Raw genomic sequence first — 16,927 nt, 5'->3', positions numbered from 1 at the left:
CATCGGTTCATAGGTTCATAGGTGTGTACTAGGCTAATGGCTCTGGAGCCTTTACAAGCCTACCCCATAGGACTACAAGGTAAGAGAAGATAATCAAATAATTGTATCAATGCTTTGTATGTCACATATGAAGTTACTAATGTTCTCCCTTTTTTCTCTTACTCCAACCCTTTTCTCTCTCTTTTTTTATTTTTAGTGTTCATTATCTTATTTTTTTGTTTTAGTTACTGTTACTTTTTTGTTTGTTTTTTTATTTTTCCACACCACAGTGGGGTAGGACTGTCCCATGGGATCCACCTGCCCCCACTCCACCAACTTCAGCACCACTGACCAGCACATCGGGTGCAGTACCTGGAGGCACCCCCTCTGTCACCCTTACACTACCTGGCCCTTCAGGTTGTTCTGCCCCAGTGGATAAGCCTGTGGCTCCCTCTGGGAGCTGTGGTGGAGGGGGTGATTTTATCACCCATGATGAACAGCCAGGGATGGTGCATAGGATTGTGCATCACACTGTTGGTGCAGGCCTATGCTTGATGGAGCATCTGCTTTCCATCCTCATGCAGAGCACCCATAAGAGGTGCTGTGCATCCAGCAGTGCAATGAGGTGACAGTGATGACAGTCCACAGGGTGAGGACAAAAATCTCATTGTCACCCCCCCCCTCAATGTGCATGGGAATACGATTTCCCACCCCTCTCCACATCCATGGTGTTCGCCCACCTCATGTGTCCTTTATCATCCCTGTCTCTTGCCTTGTTTGTCTTGTGTGTCTGCAAATGCTTCCTCATCTGCCCAACTTACATCACCTAGACATTCCTACAACCCTCCCCAACATTCCATTCTCTCTCAAAAAAAATAAAAGAGCACCTGTCCCACAAAAAATGGTCTCATACATAGCTCTCCATTTTACACACATGTCATCATGACATGATTCTTTCAAATTCTCTATACAATTATCTATACAACAGATTGTGTTGTGTTCACCCATCTCTATGGGGATAACAGTCCAAATTCAGCAAAATTTGTATATTTTATTCTGAAAGAAATGGGTAGATATGGTTCATTCCTACATCCTTCCTGCACATTCCTGCCTTGTTTCCACTTTCTGTATCCCCCTGCTGGATCCCTTTTTCACCACCTTCCTATCTTCCCCATGTCTTTTCTTTAAAGAAATATTGCACGATGGTATGCGGTGTACACCAAAGCACAGCAATGGTAAAAGGCAGAAATATATGTAGGTATATTTAAAGTATCATACACACTTGTAAAATTATTACTTCCACTCATATTTCAACTAAGTACCATCTGCCTTCAGCAACAATGCATTAACATTTGCTGCCACAGAGTCACTTACATGGCAGATGTATTTAATACATTCAATAGCAAGTGACAGAGTTTAGGAAATATGTCCCCTTTGTACTTTCCCATGCTTTCTCCCAGTATCACTAATGTTGTATCTTCTTCATTAAATCTCTATGAAGCAGCATTTCACAATCCACTGCAATGTTTTATAAAGCATTATTGTGCGATACTCATTTAGTTTTGTACCACAGTAGTGTGCAATGCATCACCCAGCATTGATAAGCAACACTACTAATAAAATACTTTAATGTAATACCTATAGCTAAACCATTTGCCCCAAAAAAGAAATTATCACTGCATTAAGTACATTAATACATTAATGTACATTAGTACATTAATTCACGCAGCCAGAGATTCAGTTAACTCGAAGGTGTATGCAACAGCAGTCAAGTCTGCCATTTACTATACATTCTCTAAAGTGCACCTGTTAATCCACAGATCTCTCTGAGTTACAGCACAATGGCACTAAATATACAGAACCAACTGATATTGCCAACATCCTGGCAGATAGGTTCAGTGCTACCTTTACCCCCCCCTCTCACCCCCTAAAAGGCCCATCTCTATACTGGAAGAATGTAAATTTCCAGTAATCATAGCTGCACAGATAAAAAATTATACTCTCCAAAGCCAAGAACACAGCATCCATGGGACCTGACAACATCCCAGGCTGCATTCTACATGAACTACAGAATGAACTGGCACCCCACCTAAGCACCATCTTCAATCATAGCCTCACCTCAGGCTTTGTGCCCACTAAATGGTGCACAGCAATGGTTATCCCACTCCACAAAGGGGGAGCCACCATGGACCCTGGGAACTACCACCCCATTAGCCCAATGAGCCTGGTCTGCAAAGCCATGGAATGTATCATCATAAAACTTATAAACAAAGACACTGGTAATCTTCATACTCTGGACCCCACCCAGTTTGGGTTTGTAAAAGGCAGATCATGTTTCCTAAACCTGATAGACTTCTTTGAAGCAGTCACCAAAGCAGTAGATGAGGGTAAGGTGGTTCACACAGCCTATCTAGATCTTGCCAAGTCTTTTGACACCATCCCCCACTCTAGAATTATAGATAAACTCACTAAACTAAGTATAAATCCCTATGCCACAAGATGGGTTGCCAACTGGCTCACTGACAGAACCCACACTGTGAAACTAGCAGACTCCAAATCTGACTTCAGACCAGTGACAAGTGGGGTACCACAGGGTTCAGTCCTGGGTCCTCTCCTGTTTGGTATCTACTTTTTTGAAGTAAAGGCTAACACAGAAGGTCTTTGGCTAATGCAGTTCACAGATGAATGCAAACTAGGAGCCATAATCAAAACTCCTAATGATGTGGATATCCTACAAAAGGGCCTCACTGAGACAGATACCTGATGTCAAAGTTATGGCCACAACCTCAATGCCAAAAAGTGCATTGTCATCCCCTTTGGTAAAAACTCTGTAGCCATGAGCTACCACATAGGTGGTAGTCTACTTAACACCGAAAGTGTGATAAGAAACCATGGGACACAGGTGGACAGTAGTCTCTCCTTTGATAATCACATCATCACAGTAGTCAGGAAATCCTTCTACATGGCACATTCCATCACATCACCCTCTACTCTTCACTCATTAGACCCATTATAGAGTACAACATCCCTTTTGGTATGTACCTCACAAGACATCTGCAACTGGAAAGGCTGCAGAAATACCTCACAAAGAAGATTACCGGCCTCAAACAGATGCCTAAGCAGACTGTCTCAAAAAACTCCAGCTTTACTCCATTGCATATCGTCTACTCAGAGGTGATCTCTGCCTAACATACAAAGCTATGTCAAACCCAGAGCTGTTGGACATCTTCACTTAAAGAAATCCCAATCCCTCTGAGATACACACTCTAGGGACCTAAACCTTGTCACCACAATAAACAGAACATGCAGGAAGGATAGATTCCTGTCCCAGGGACTTCCCATACTCTGGAACAAACTATCAATCTATATCAAACAAAGCTCCTCATTAGCACTCTTCAAGAAAAATCTTGATGATTGGATGGGAAATAGGAAATTCACCCTGGAGATCACCTCTGTAGCTCTGCTCAATAGGGGCATTGGAAAATAATTTTCTTGGGTGGCGAAAGCCAGGGTACCTTTTTGGCTAGGCTTATATAGGCCCTAGGGCCAATAGCCTAGTACCTACCTATGAACCTATGAACATATAAGTCTGTAACACCACCTATTAATGCAGTAATACATGTATTTTTTTGTTCAAAAGGTACTTGGTACGAATCCAGGTGTATGCTAACAGTGTCAAATAATTTTGCATGTAAATCCAAACTTTGAAGTGTAATAGTTGTTATGGAGTGTCTAAAATATGGCTAGAAGGTACTGATTTCCAATCCATTTATATAATACTTAGAACTGGTTTTGCCATAGCCATATATTAATGCACAATGCAGACCCTTGCTCAATAATTCCTTAAAGAAAAGAAATTGGAAAGAAAGGAAAGAGGTGAAATGGGGAGCAAGCAGAGGAATGCACAAAGTAGTAACAAGGCAGGAATGTGCAGGAAGGATGTTGGAAATAGCTATAGCTATCCATTTCTTCCAGAATAAAACATACAAATTTTGCTGAATTGCTGACTGGACCACAACACAATCTGTTGTATAAAGAATTGGACAGAATCATGTGTATCATGAAGACACATTGTGAAATGAGAGCTATGTATGGGATGATTTTTTTTTGCTGTGGAACAGGTGCCCATTTTTTTTTGAGAGATAGAGGAATGTTGAGGAAGGGCTGTTTGAATGACTTGGTGAGGTAAGCTGGGCAAGTGAGGAAGCAATTGGAGACACACAAGACAAACAAGGCAAGAGACAGGGACAATGAAGGACATATGAAGTGGGTGAACACCATGGGTGGGGACATCATGAACCCATGGACATCAAGTTGGATGAGAGTGAGAACTGAGTCCACACCTAGTGGACTGTCATCACTGTTACCTCACTGCACCAATGGCTGGCAGTGTCTGACACCTGTGTCTTCACATGTTATTTAATAAAATGATGGACAGCATTGTCTCCAGCTGGTGTAGGCATGCACCAACAGTGAAGCGCACAATCTTACACACCATCCCTGGCAGTTCATCATGGGTGATAAACTCACCCCCTCTGCCATTGCTCCCAGAGGGAGCTACAGGTATATCGTCTGGGGCAGAACTAGCTGAGGGGTTTGAGTATTGCAGGGGTGGCAGAAGGGGTGCTACAAGCCAGTGGTGTGGAGGAAGGTGGATCCTGTGGGACAGTCCTAACCTGCTGTGTTGTGAGAAAACAAAAAATAAAAAAGTAAACACAAAAAATAAATAAATAAATAATAAACTCAAAAATACATACATAATGGCAGGACCTCCACTGAACTTAATAACTACAGACCCATTGCTTTACTCTCCCCCCTGGTCAAAATCCTAGAAAAATGCATCCATACCCAGATGCTAAACTATCTCCTAGACTGCAACATCCTGTCACCTACTCAGCATGGTTTCAGACCTGCCCATAGTACCACTACAGCTCTCCTCTGCTTCACAGACACAGTAAACCATCTCAAAAATGAAGGCCTGCAAGTGTCAACTCTTTTTTTGAATATGTCCAAAGCATTTGACACAGTCTCACACCAAATCCTGCTAAACAAACTAAACCAATATAATCTATCTAATTCCACTCTTACCTGGTTCCAAAGCTACTTAACTGACAGGTACCAAGCTGTGAAATGGGAAAATTCTCTCTCCTCAGCTGCCCATAACTATAGGAGTCCCACAGGGTTCTATCTTAGGACCACTACTATTCACAGTCTTCACAAATGACCTCCACACCTCCACACAGCATGCATCTATAATTCAGTATGCAGATGACACTACCTTAATCTGTGCTGCACAAAACATTCCCACCCTCCTGCAAACAACTAGCATTCTCTGACGTTGAAAACTACCTTACCAAAGCCCAACTTATCCTCAATCCAAAGAAAACTCAGCTTATGATTATAACCAGTTCTAACAAAAACACTAACAGTCAATTCACAATCTACCCCACAAATGCTACTCCAATTGCTCCAGTGGCACAGGCTAAGCTATTGGGAATAACCATAGACTCCCACCTAAAATTTGATAGTCATCTGAACTTGACTATTAAAAAAGTACATGCCAAACTGGGGTCACTCTACCGTATCAAACCATTTCTTACCAACAACACAAGATCAGCCATTGCTCGCTCCCAACTTCTATCCAACCTACTCTATGCATCTCCCATTCTGACTAATCTCAACAAAACTGAACTAAGCAAAATGGAAGCATGCTATAACAGAATTGCCCGTTTTGCTGCAAATTGCTCATATAGAACTCATCACTGTACTGCTTTGAGACAGCTCCACTGGCTTGAACTGCCCAACCTCCTAACCTACAATCAGCTCTGCCTCTGTCATTCTATCTATTACCTCCCCAATAAGTGTCCTGCCCTCAAAAACCTAGTACAACATCACTCAGCCAAAAGGCCTCTTAGATCATCAAGCAAACTACTACTAGAGGTCACCAACAGCTACAATAACTTTGGAGATGCACTATATAGTAGTTCGGTGGCTAAAGAATGGAACTCTGTCCCTACTAGCATTCAAAACACATCATCCAAAGCCTCCTTTAAAGACCTCATCAGGCAACATCTCAAGCAAAGTTGGCAGTGCCATGATTGTTCCCCAGGCTAGTGAAAGCGGATAACATATGCATACTAAATCTAGAGCAATTTATAATAGTTTTTCAATCTTACTCACAAACACTGGCTAATCTACAATGTATGTACTGTACCTGTGTACTATGTATGTATTCTACCTACATTCCAAAGTTCAGCTGTACACCACAAATCTATTACTTACCTTTATTTTTAAAATTAATATCTTTTTTGATTGTTCTCTCCACTGTAACTGTTTGTGCCGCATACCACTGTAAAAACATGTCTCTTGTAATTTGTGTGTATACTGATTATGTCTAAATAACTAAATGTGTCTGTAATTTTTCTTTGTGGAGCTTTTCTCCCCGAGCCTCTGCTGAAAAAGGGCCTTTTCGGCTCAGTCAGACACCCCCGGTTAACAAATGTAAAATAAAATAAATAAAATTAAAAAAAAGATAAAATGGTTGGGGTGAGAGAAAAAAAGAGAGAACATTAGTAAATTCATATGTGACCTGCAAAGCATTGATACAATTATTTTACTCCATTCTGTTACTTTTACTTTTAACACTAAAATCTCCTAACAAATACCTTTGTTTACTGTTAAGACTACCCAGCTTCTAACAGAGGCACATTATACTACAGACTGCAATAAGCAATCCTTGATGTGTGCATACATTGCACATATGCATGGTCCAAATATACTGATTACAGATTACAGCAAGCCAGCGATGACACTGCTTTACAGCTCTGATGTTACATTGCAATACTGATGAAACCTTAATATATTTAATATGTTATATATACTTAATATATCTGGGAAGTGTTGATTTTCAAGGCACAACCTATGACTACTTTATAATAATGAACTGGTTTTTTGCCCTCCAGAGTAATGCATGCAGACTTCCCTATTACAGCTAAGAAATTATTGCTCAGTTTGATACAACTGTATAAGCAATAAATAAATGTGTTGTAACTTTTAATGCTAAATACCCATTGCTGGGATACATACATACAACATGCATCTCACATCTATGCCAATCTAGAGGCATCGGTTCACACATTCAGTGCCCAGTCTGAGATGGCTGCAGGAAAAAAAAGAACACAACAGAATACCATTAAGCATGCTGATCCTGACTATATCCAGCTTTTAACTCTGACACGTAGTCTCTGTAAGTGATACTTACACATCTGTGGAGTGCCCCCAGGCCTGCATTCCTTGATCCAATGGTCAAGGGTATCCTTCTTCCTCATCCTGAAGTCCTTATAGTGGTTCCTGCATTGTTCACCAGTGCAGGGGATACTGGCAGCAATGGTCAGAGCCTGGACAGGAATAGTCCATGCTGCTGCCTTGTAATAAGAGCCAAGATAGTTCCTCTGCAACAGCCTGGGCCCATGCTTATTGATTAGGAATCCAACAAACACTTTGGTCTACTGGACTCCCCATCTTTGAACACAGAATCTCAAAAACTCTCCAGGGACACCAGCCATGCCTATCACATGTCAAGACCAATGTAGAATGATGTTTTCCAACCAATTGCAGGTATCTCACTTGCTGGGAGTGTACACATTCTGGATTTGCAACATATAAAAGTGTTGTGCATCACTTACTATTTCACAAACATGTTCCTCAAGAGAGCACACTGCCAGGAAATGTGTTTGCATGACAGCCAATAGTATTAATTGAATGCACCAGTATGTGTGTGGCTGTCTGGGTTCTGTCTGCTACCTGGGTGGCCCATTCCTCCAGTTTGTGCACTGCCACCCTATGCTCAAATGAGATGCGCATAGCCAAAGCCATTTGTGCTAAGTGGCATATCGCCCAACCAGTGGTCCAAAAAAAGTAAACAAATAAAAAAGTATAGAAAATGGAGAATTAGTTGAAATGCAGAAAATCAATCTATGACATACAAAGTGGAAACTGTTACTATACATGAGATATGACTACATACATCTGGATCCTGACTATCACTGCAATTCCCTGTCACAAAACAGGAGGGGGGACTTTGCCCCACAAATACCTTTGCAGCAAATACATGACATAATTTGTCACACAAGCAAGTGCAACTGAATGTACACTGATATCAAGGCATGACCTGTCATATGTAAATGTATTCTATGTAATATATTTGGATGTTATGCTCTTACTGATCACACAAGCTGCCATGATTATTCCTTGCAAATATACAGCTGTGTCCTACCTTTTCGTGTTTCTTGGTCATTCATCAGTTATCTAAAAAGTACTCATAGACATGTAGTGTGTTAGCCAGTCTATAGAATTTACCTTAAAATGTGTGAGAGCATTCACTGGGGACAATATAATATGCAGTTGCCATCAAATTAATGGAAGGTTGGATGCCACAAGTAAGCATAGACTGCTGTTTTGGGGGTGGGAAACAAAGGTGGGTTCCTGTAATGTAACGTTCTTTCAAGGGGGGGTGGAGTCAGGCTGAGCTACTGTTATGGCACAAACAAGGCTATGTTGCTCTTGTTACTCTGCTTCTTTTGCATCCTGCCGGGTTGATCTTGTGAGGGTGGTGAAGCTGGAAACTGCTATGTGTCTCATTACTTTCAAACTTTTCCGTTATGATTTCCCATTTCAAACATATGTTGCTAAACCAAGGGCATGCAGTGTTCATCACTACTTTGGGAAGGTATTAAGGAGTGAAGCTTTGAGGCCCGATGCCTACTACTTGCTAATGGACACATACAAGTCAAATAAGTCTCTGCTGTCACATGTAACATTAATTTCCATACAAATCTCTCACCATGTTCCATGAGAGGAACTCACCTTTGCTCCCAACCCCCAAAGCAACCATCTATGCTTATTTGTGGCATCCAGCCTTCCATTAATTTGATGGCAATTGCATATCATATTGTCCCCAGTGAATATCCTCACACATTTTAAGGACATGTCATAATATTATCATACAATACAGTACATTTATCATACAATACAGTACATGTTCAGGACTTACTTTGTAAATGCAGCAGCTGACAGTGTTAGTTCAGGGCTGACTGTGATGCCAATGCATGGGGAAGTAAAGGCTGTGGCTCTGAGGTGAGGCCAGCAGAGGTCACAGGTTTCCTGTATTATGTCCCTGTCCACCCTATAGCACTCTACACTGTCCATGTCATGTATGTTACGATAAGTTAAAAGTGGTCTGAAAACCCTTTTTTCTTTTGACCTAAGCCTATTGGCAGCAGCACCAGCACTGCCTGCAGCATGTAGCACATACAAATGGAGTTAAGCAGCAACAGCAGCTCCTAGCATTCTGTCTCTGTAGGCTTTCTGTGTCTGTACTCCACTAGTTTTAAATCCATAGGAAAAAACAGCATGGAGTCTAAATGGCTGCTTTATAACTTCTTGAATAGCTCCACCAGATTGGTTGATTAGCATGCAATTCAGCTGCTTATGCTGTAATTAGCATTTCTGCGCACAGCTTAGATAGATGCAGTCCATTAATAATCTACTTCATTATAAAAATGCAAATGTGTAGGTAGCCAAACTGATGGTGAGGATACTTGCTACATATTCAGCAAAACAAAATATTTCTAAAGCTATCTTTACAGAGGAGTATTGAACTCCAGCAGGTATGCTGCCATTTTTACCTACATAATGCATATGCTGGAATATATTAATGAATAATGTGAAGCAAAGCCTTTCACATTATTATTTGTATGCATTAGTTAGAAGCGTACTTACGGCATGGCCATGTTTGTCAAGCCATTTCAGAGGTACAAATGACTGACAATACATGAAAATAGTAAGCTATGTGATACATATGTACAAATGTTTCAAGGACAGGTCCTCTGAATGCATGTTTAGCATTTCAAATGTGTTTTATTACCAGTATGGTTCATGTGCTTGATCTTTAGTGAGTGGGAGAAGCAAAGAGAAGTTACTGTCATGTTACAAACTAAAATGGACTGTTCTTTTGGGGATGGCACAGTTGAGTTACTGCTATGGCACATACAATGATATGTTGCCCTTGCTACTCTCCTTGTTTTACATCCTGCCTGTTGTTAGTATTTCACATATGTCATATGTGTTATGTTATTCAAGTGGGTACTACTAACTACCTGCCTTATCTGTTTTATCTGGTAACAGTTACTTTGTAGTTATGTGATAGTTATGTGTACTATCACTGTGTTGTGTTTTAGCACCAAAAGTGTCACTGAGGCACAACCCCCCTTAAGTGAGGCAGAAAACACAATAATAGAGGATCCACTAAGTCAACATGGCACTTTTCTTCTTGGAAGAGGTCATCCCAATATGCCAGAGAGCCTGAGGATAAGGCAGCAAATCATTGCTAGCATAAGTGCCGTGGGCAGCCATGGTTGTGCTTATGAACAGGTGCTTCACAGGACCACTGACATGCTCACATCTGCACTAAGGCCTGCAGCTGCTGTTGCCCAATACCAGAGGGTAACTGGGGGTGGACCTGCTGCAGAACCACTTCTCACTCCAATAAGGAATTCCTGGTGAATCTTCTGACACAGGACAGCTCACAGCAGAGTGGCGCACAATATGTCCTTGATGCAGGTGCAAATCTACTCAGTCCCAGGAAAAGCTTCCAGGTAGGCTTTGTTATATGACCAGTCCAATACTGTTGTATAGTAAAACAATTGAAATATAAGTTACTTTTGTGTCACTTGTGTTTTTTGGGAGGGGGGAGATGGAATATTAATACAGTGATAAACTCAGTTTAGAGTTCTCAGCCACCTTATTGTTAAAGTAACACATCATGCTGATTGAGAGGAGCACATGTAGTACCTCATGTCTTACTGTTAAATGTGGTGATGTTGGCCTTACCTCTTGCTTGACTCATTTCAGGACCACCAGGAATCCAGCAATGTAGGCCTCCTGCAGGTTCATAGGTTCATAGGTTTATACTAGGCTATCTGCCCTAAGGCATTTATAAGCCTAGCCCAAATTTTTGTGGCTTACGCTACCCCTTATATGAAAAAATACTGTGCCCATTAGTTTGTTGTGCCTCTGTCCAGCAGTGACACAGAGATGATTCCGGGGATAAACCTACGATCTCCCATCCACAGGTCAAGATTTCTCTTGAACAGAGCCAGCGAGGTGCTCTGCCTCACATGGATCGGGATTTTATTCCACAGCATAGGGAGTCTCTGAGTGATAAATCTATCCCTCCAGCATGTCCTATTTATATCCGTGCTAAGGTTTAAGTCGCTTGCTCTAGTGGTTTTGGTGGATTTGGATTTTTGAGGTGGAGCATGTCCATTAATTCCGGGTTGGACATGGCCTTGTATGTCAGGCACATGTCACCTCTGAGCAGACGGTATGCAACTGAATAGAGCTGAAGTTTCTTCAATCTGGCAGCATATGACAGATTTTGGAGTCCCTTTATCCTTTTGGTGAGGAACTTTTGGGGTCTCTCCAATTGCTGCAGATGTCGGGTGAGATACATCCCGAATGGGGCATTGTACTCGATCATTGGTCTGATAAGTGAAGAGTACAGGGGAACAATGACCTCACTAGATCTGGATGTGAATCCCTTCATGATCAGGTGGGCAATGTAGAAGGTCTTTCCAACCACTTTAGCAATGTGAGTGTCAAAAGAAAGGCCACTGTCAACCTGGGTCCCCAGGTCCCTGATAACCTCTTCTGTGCTTAGTGGATTGCCACCTATATGGTAGCTTGGGGTTACCTTGTTTTTCCCGAAGGGTATGACTATACATTTTTTGGCGTTTAACTTCAGGCCATGACCAGCTATCTGTTTCCGTGAGTCCCTTCTGAAGGATATCCGTGTCCGATGCACTTTCCACTATGGCGCCCAGTTTGCAGTCGTCTGCAAACTTTGTCAGCCAAAGTCCTCCCATGTTGGCCTGTACTTTTGAGAAGTAGATGCCGAACAATAGGGGACCAAGGACCGAGCCCTGTGGGACACCACTTGTGACCGGCTTGGAGTCTGACATAGTGCCAGCAACTCTAACCCTGTGGGTTCTGTCCTTAAGCCAGTTTGCAACCCATCTTGTGACATATGGGTTTACATTTAAGCTGGTAAGTTTTTCTACAATACCCGAGTGGGGTATTGTGTCGAAGGCCTTTGCAAGGTCAAGGTAGGCTGTATGGACTGCCTTTCCCTCATCAATGGCCTTGGTGACTGTTTCGAAGAAGTCGACCAAGTTCAAAAGGCATGATCTGCCCTTGACGAAGCCAAACTGGGTCGGGTCCAATGTCTGCAAGTCCCCTATATCTTTGTTTATGAGCTCCATTATGATCCTCTCCATAGCTTTGCAGACTAGACTTGTTAAGCTTATGGGGCGGTAATTACCAGGGTCCGTAGAGGCACTGCCTTTGTGGAGTGGGACCACAGTTGCCATACGCCACTCCTTGGGCATGTATCCTGTGGTAAGGCTGAGATTAAACAGTTGCCTTATGTGCGGGTTTAATTCCTCATTTAGCTCGTAGTAGGTAGTAAGCCAAATCAAGTTATTTCAGTACTGCAGATCAGTTTTTAGTAATCTAATGTATCAGTTTATACCTGTGTGTTTTGCAGTACTCTCTGTAATAGTGGTAGTGCTGTTAGTTGTTTAGTATATATTGCACCATAGTAGTGCAGGTATTAATGTATGCCTGTGTTTCTCCCTTTTTATCACAGGTGATCACGACAGTGGAAGTATGGGCCCTGAGTCACCTGATGTCAGTGTCTCATCAGACACTGACAGTGATGGTGGCCAAACTGAGATACTGTCTGGGGGTGCACAGGTTGAATCTGACACAGACGTTGCCCCCAGACACAGCCAGTAGGCCTACACCTACCCAGTTCACTGACCTGATAAATATAGGACAGCTGGAGGGTGATGACATTGAACAGCGAAGTGTGGCTACTGTGGCTTTAGTGCCTGTTGAGTCTGGCCATAGCCAAAGTGTTGGTGAGGTGCCATGCAGGAGGATTGATAGGGGTGCTTGGAGGTGGCCTGCTGTCCCTCCTCCACCTGTTGCAGGTGTCTCTTTCCATGTTACTCAACATATGTTTAGGGCTGTCATGAAGGCATAGGCATGTATAGAAAGGTGTTCCAGACAAATGCTCAGGGTTGTGGATGTGGCACAATCTGACATGCATGACTGCCTCCACGGTGTCACCAATTTCTGGGATTGGGTGAATGATATGTTGGAATGGGTGTCTGTGATGGACTGAGGGGTGTATGTCATGGAAAGAGCAGTGTCTATGATGGAACATCTGCTGGGAGGTGGACAGCATCCTCATGAGTGTAGGTCAGCCAGAACATCTGCTGAGAGTGAAAGTGGCCATTCCTGATCATGCTCCCATAGTGGCAGTGCTTCTGCTGTTCCACTAGGGAGAATGCTGTCCACATCCAGCTGTGGCAGGCCATGGGGTTGTGGTTCTGGGTGTTCCTGCAAAGGGAGCACATTCAGCAGTCATTGGTCATACTCAGGTAGCAGCACTCCATCTGACCTTGGATGTGGAGATGCCATTACAACTCCTGGCAGAGCCAATTCCAATGGTCAGGGGTAACAATGCTGAACTGCCACCTCTACCATGCACAGTTCACACCTGTCCAACATACCAAGATATAGAGCTAGCACTGAGCTTGGCTGTGTTCATGCAGAGTCTCACACTCCACATTCACATGGAGCACCCCTACAGACACAGACACAGCCTGCCAGCTTCTCTTTCTCCCTCACACACACTCACTGACCTTTTGTGTCAGCCTAGGTCTCCTGCCCCCCCCCCCTACCAGCACCATGTGCAAGTGATGATAACTGTGCCATATCCCTTTTTTCTCTCTTTTGGATTCAGCGATACAAAAGCTCTGCATCTGATGCACAGGGTGCATAACTACATTAGTGTCTAGTATATCTGCATTTGTGTTGCTGAACTTAGAATTGTACCTGTCACTTATATTTGCCTCACCAAATGATACAGTGAATAGCATCATGATGACAACACTTTCTAGTGCAATTGTGAAGTCAGGAGCTGCAATGTGTGTCATTACTTTAGAACCTTTCTTTTTAATGTTTTCCAGTACATACATATGGTGCATATCATAAGACACGCCATCACATGCAGATCTCAGGATTGTATGACAGTACTGTAGTCAGACTCATAAGAACAGTAATACAATATAATGCTCTTTTTTGCAGGAAACTCAACAGACACATGCAGCAGCTGGGCAGACCACAGGGCTTTCTCATCAAGATAACACAGAGCCTACTAACCATGACATGATGTATGTGGGTAGATTGAAAAACATGTGACAGCTATGTGTCTGGTATCACATTACATTGTAATGGTTATCTTAAGCCTATTACTTCTGGTTTAAGTACTTGGGTTTCAGGCCAGATGACTTACATTATAAACATTTTTAGTCTACACTGTGGTGGGAGGAAAGGGTATCCTCTGCCTTTCTGAGATGGGAATTGCTAGATGAATGCTTATTGTTCGAAGTCTCTTTTTTGATTTCTACAAGTCTTTTAGGTTTCTAATACCATGATAGGAATGGACCCCATTCCTAAGTCAGAGTACGATTAAAGTTCATGAGATTAGTATTATTTCACTCTTTGATGTTAGCAAAAAGTGCTCTTCGCAGTACCCACAATGTGCCCAGCAATAACTCCTTCTGCATTTCATATGGTGTTACATGAATTGGTAACATATCTAAATATGATTGTAAATTCTTTTTTATAAGACCAGTTGCTCCTATTACTATTGGAAATGTCTGGGTATCTTTCTTCCACATGGCTTTCATTTCTGCCTGCAGATTAAGATATTTTATGACTCTGTGTCTCTCTGTATGTAAGACACTTTAGACACTAGGTGTGGCAATTTCAATGATCAGTGCTACTTTTGTCTTCTTTTCTTGGATCAGTATGTCTGGTTTTCTAGCCTCTATCTTTTGGACTGTTGGTATTGGGTGATCCCATGTGATGTAAATTTCATCATTTTCTACGATTCTCTGTGGCTCATGTTTCCAATGTTTTTCAGCCACTTTGATACCATAATGTTTGCACAATTTCCAGTGTAACAATCTCGCCACATTATTATCCCCTTCAGTATACAGTCCCTCTGCCATTAGAGCATCACAACCAGCAATAAGGTGTGTAACTGTTTCCAACTCGGTTCCACAAAACCTACATATGCCTGTTTTTCCCACATGTTCAATGGACTTAGTAAACCAGTGTGTACGCAGCCCACTTTCTTGGGCTGCCAATATTAACCTTTAATTTCTTGATGTAAATTCACCTCTCCTTAACCATTCCTGCATTCGTTCTTGATCAACATGATTCTCTTCCAGAAGTTTTTTATACTTGCAACTATATTTATGTATTTTCCACATTTCTTGCCTTCTCATCTGATCATTCACCTTATATTCTTTCTTTTCTTTTTTAGCACATTCAGTTGCTGCCTGGTTTTTATCCATTTCTGGTTTGATTTCCATTCCTGCTTGATGTTGATATGCTTCTGCTAAATTAAGCAGATATGTCATCTTAGGTTTATTTTCCTCATGTTTCAAAACATTCACCACATTTGGCTCTTATGAGGTCAGTAGATATGTGTGGAGTCCCACGATTGCAGATCTATACATGTAATAAATTTCAAGGAGGCCCATCCCTCCTTCAGAATGGGGGATATATAATCTTGGTAGACACTGACTTTTATAAATCATTTGATGAGCATGAAGCATCCTTCTTGTTTTGATATCCAATCTATCCAACACTTTTTGGGGCCAGTCAGTCACTCTAAAACTATAAGTTAGGACAGGAAGAGCAAATTGATTTATAGCTTGGATCTTGTTCCTAGGTGTCAATGTTGTTTTCATGATTAATTTAAGTCTTCTAAAGTACTCCTTACTAAGCCTTATTCGCATTTGTTCATGTTTTATTGCTGATCCTTCATCAATTCCCAAGTATTTATACACCTCCCTTGCTCAAGTTCTTTTATATCACATTCTTGTCCCAAATTGATGTTTTCCTTGTGCTGTAATTTTCCTTTTTTAAAGGTTGCTTTTGCACATTTATCAAGACCAAATGACAATCCGATATCATCTGAAAAAATGTTGACAAACTGCAGCTGTGCTTTCAGTTCCTCATCTGATGAGCTATACAATTTTAAATCAGAAACAAAGAGAAGATGACAAATCATTAGACTTTGTTGTTTTCTAGAAGCCAAATTGTAGCCATGGCCTAGGATGTTAAGTAAGCAGCTTAATGGGTTAATGGCAAGGCAGAATAACAAGGGTGACAGAGAGTCATCCTGGAATATCCTCCTTTGAATTTTTATCCCTGGGATAATAATCTGTCCTTTATCATGGCTTAATTGCAAAGTGGTCTGCCACTGTTTCATGGTTACTGTAATGTAATCAATCAGTGTGGGGTGTATCTTATACATTTTTAAGCACTCTTTTATCCATGAATGTGGGATACTATCAAATGTTTTTTTTAGTCAATCCATGCCATACTTAGGTTCTTCGCCTTCTTACAATTCACCACTTTAACTTTGTTTAACAACAAATGGTCCTCTGTTCCTTATGACTCTCTTTTATTGCCCTTTTGTTCTACTGCCATAATTGAGCTTTCTTCTAAATGACTATAAACTCTGTCAGCGTCAATTCCCGTGTATAGTTTGTATGTTGTCGGAAGACAAGTTATCAGTCTATAATTTTTAGGGTAGCTTGCAGGTTCACTCTTGAGTAAGTGCATTGTTTTTCCTGTTGTTAACCAGTGTGGTGTGTGTTCAGGGTGCATATATAAATCGTTCTTACTCATGGCTAAATCATTGTGCAAAGAAGCTAATACTTTAAGCCAAAAGTTAGGTACTGCATCTGGGCCTGGGGTTTTCCATTTAGAGGCTTTTCTCAACTTTTATTTCAATCTGTGA

Source organism: Protopterus annectens, chromosome 10.part0 (genome assembly GCF_019279795.1).
Source record: "Protopterus annectens isolate FY-2018-M chromosome 10.part0, PAN1.0, whole genome shotgun sequence".
In the NCBI taxonomy this organism is placed as follows: domain Eukaryota; kingdom Metazoa; phylum Chordata; order Ceratodontiformes; family Protopteridae; genus Protopterus; species Protopterus annectens.
Note: the sequence above shows the minus strand (reverse complement) of the source record.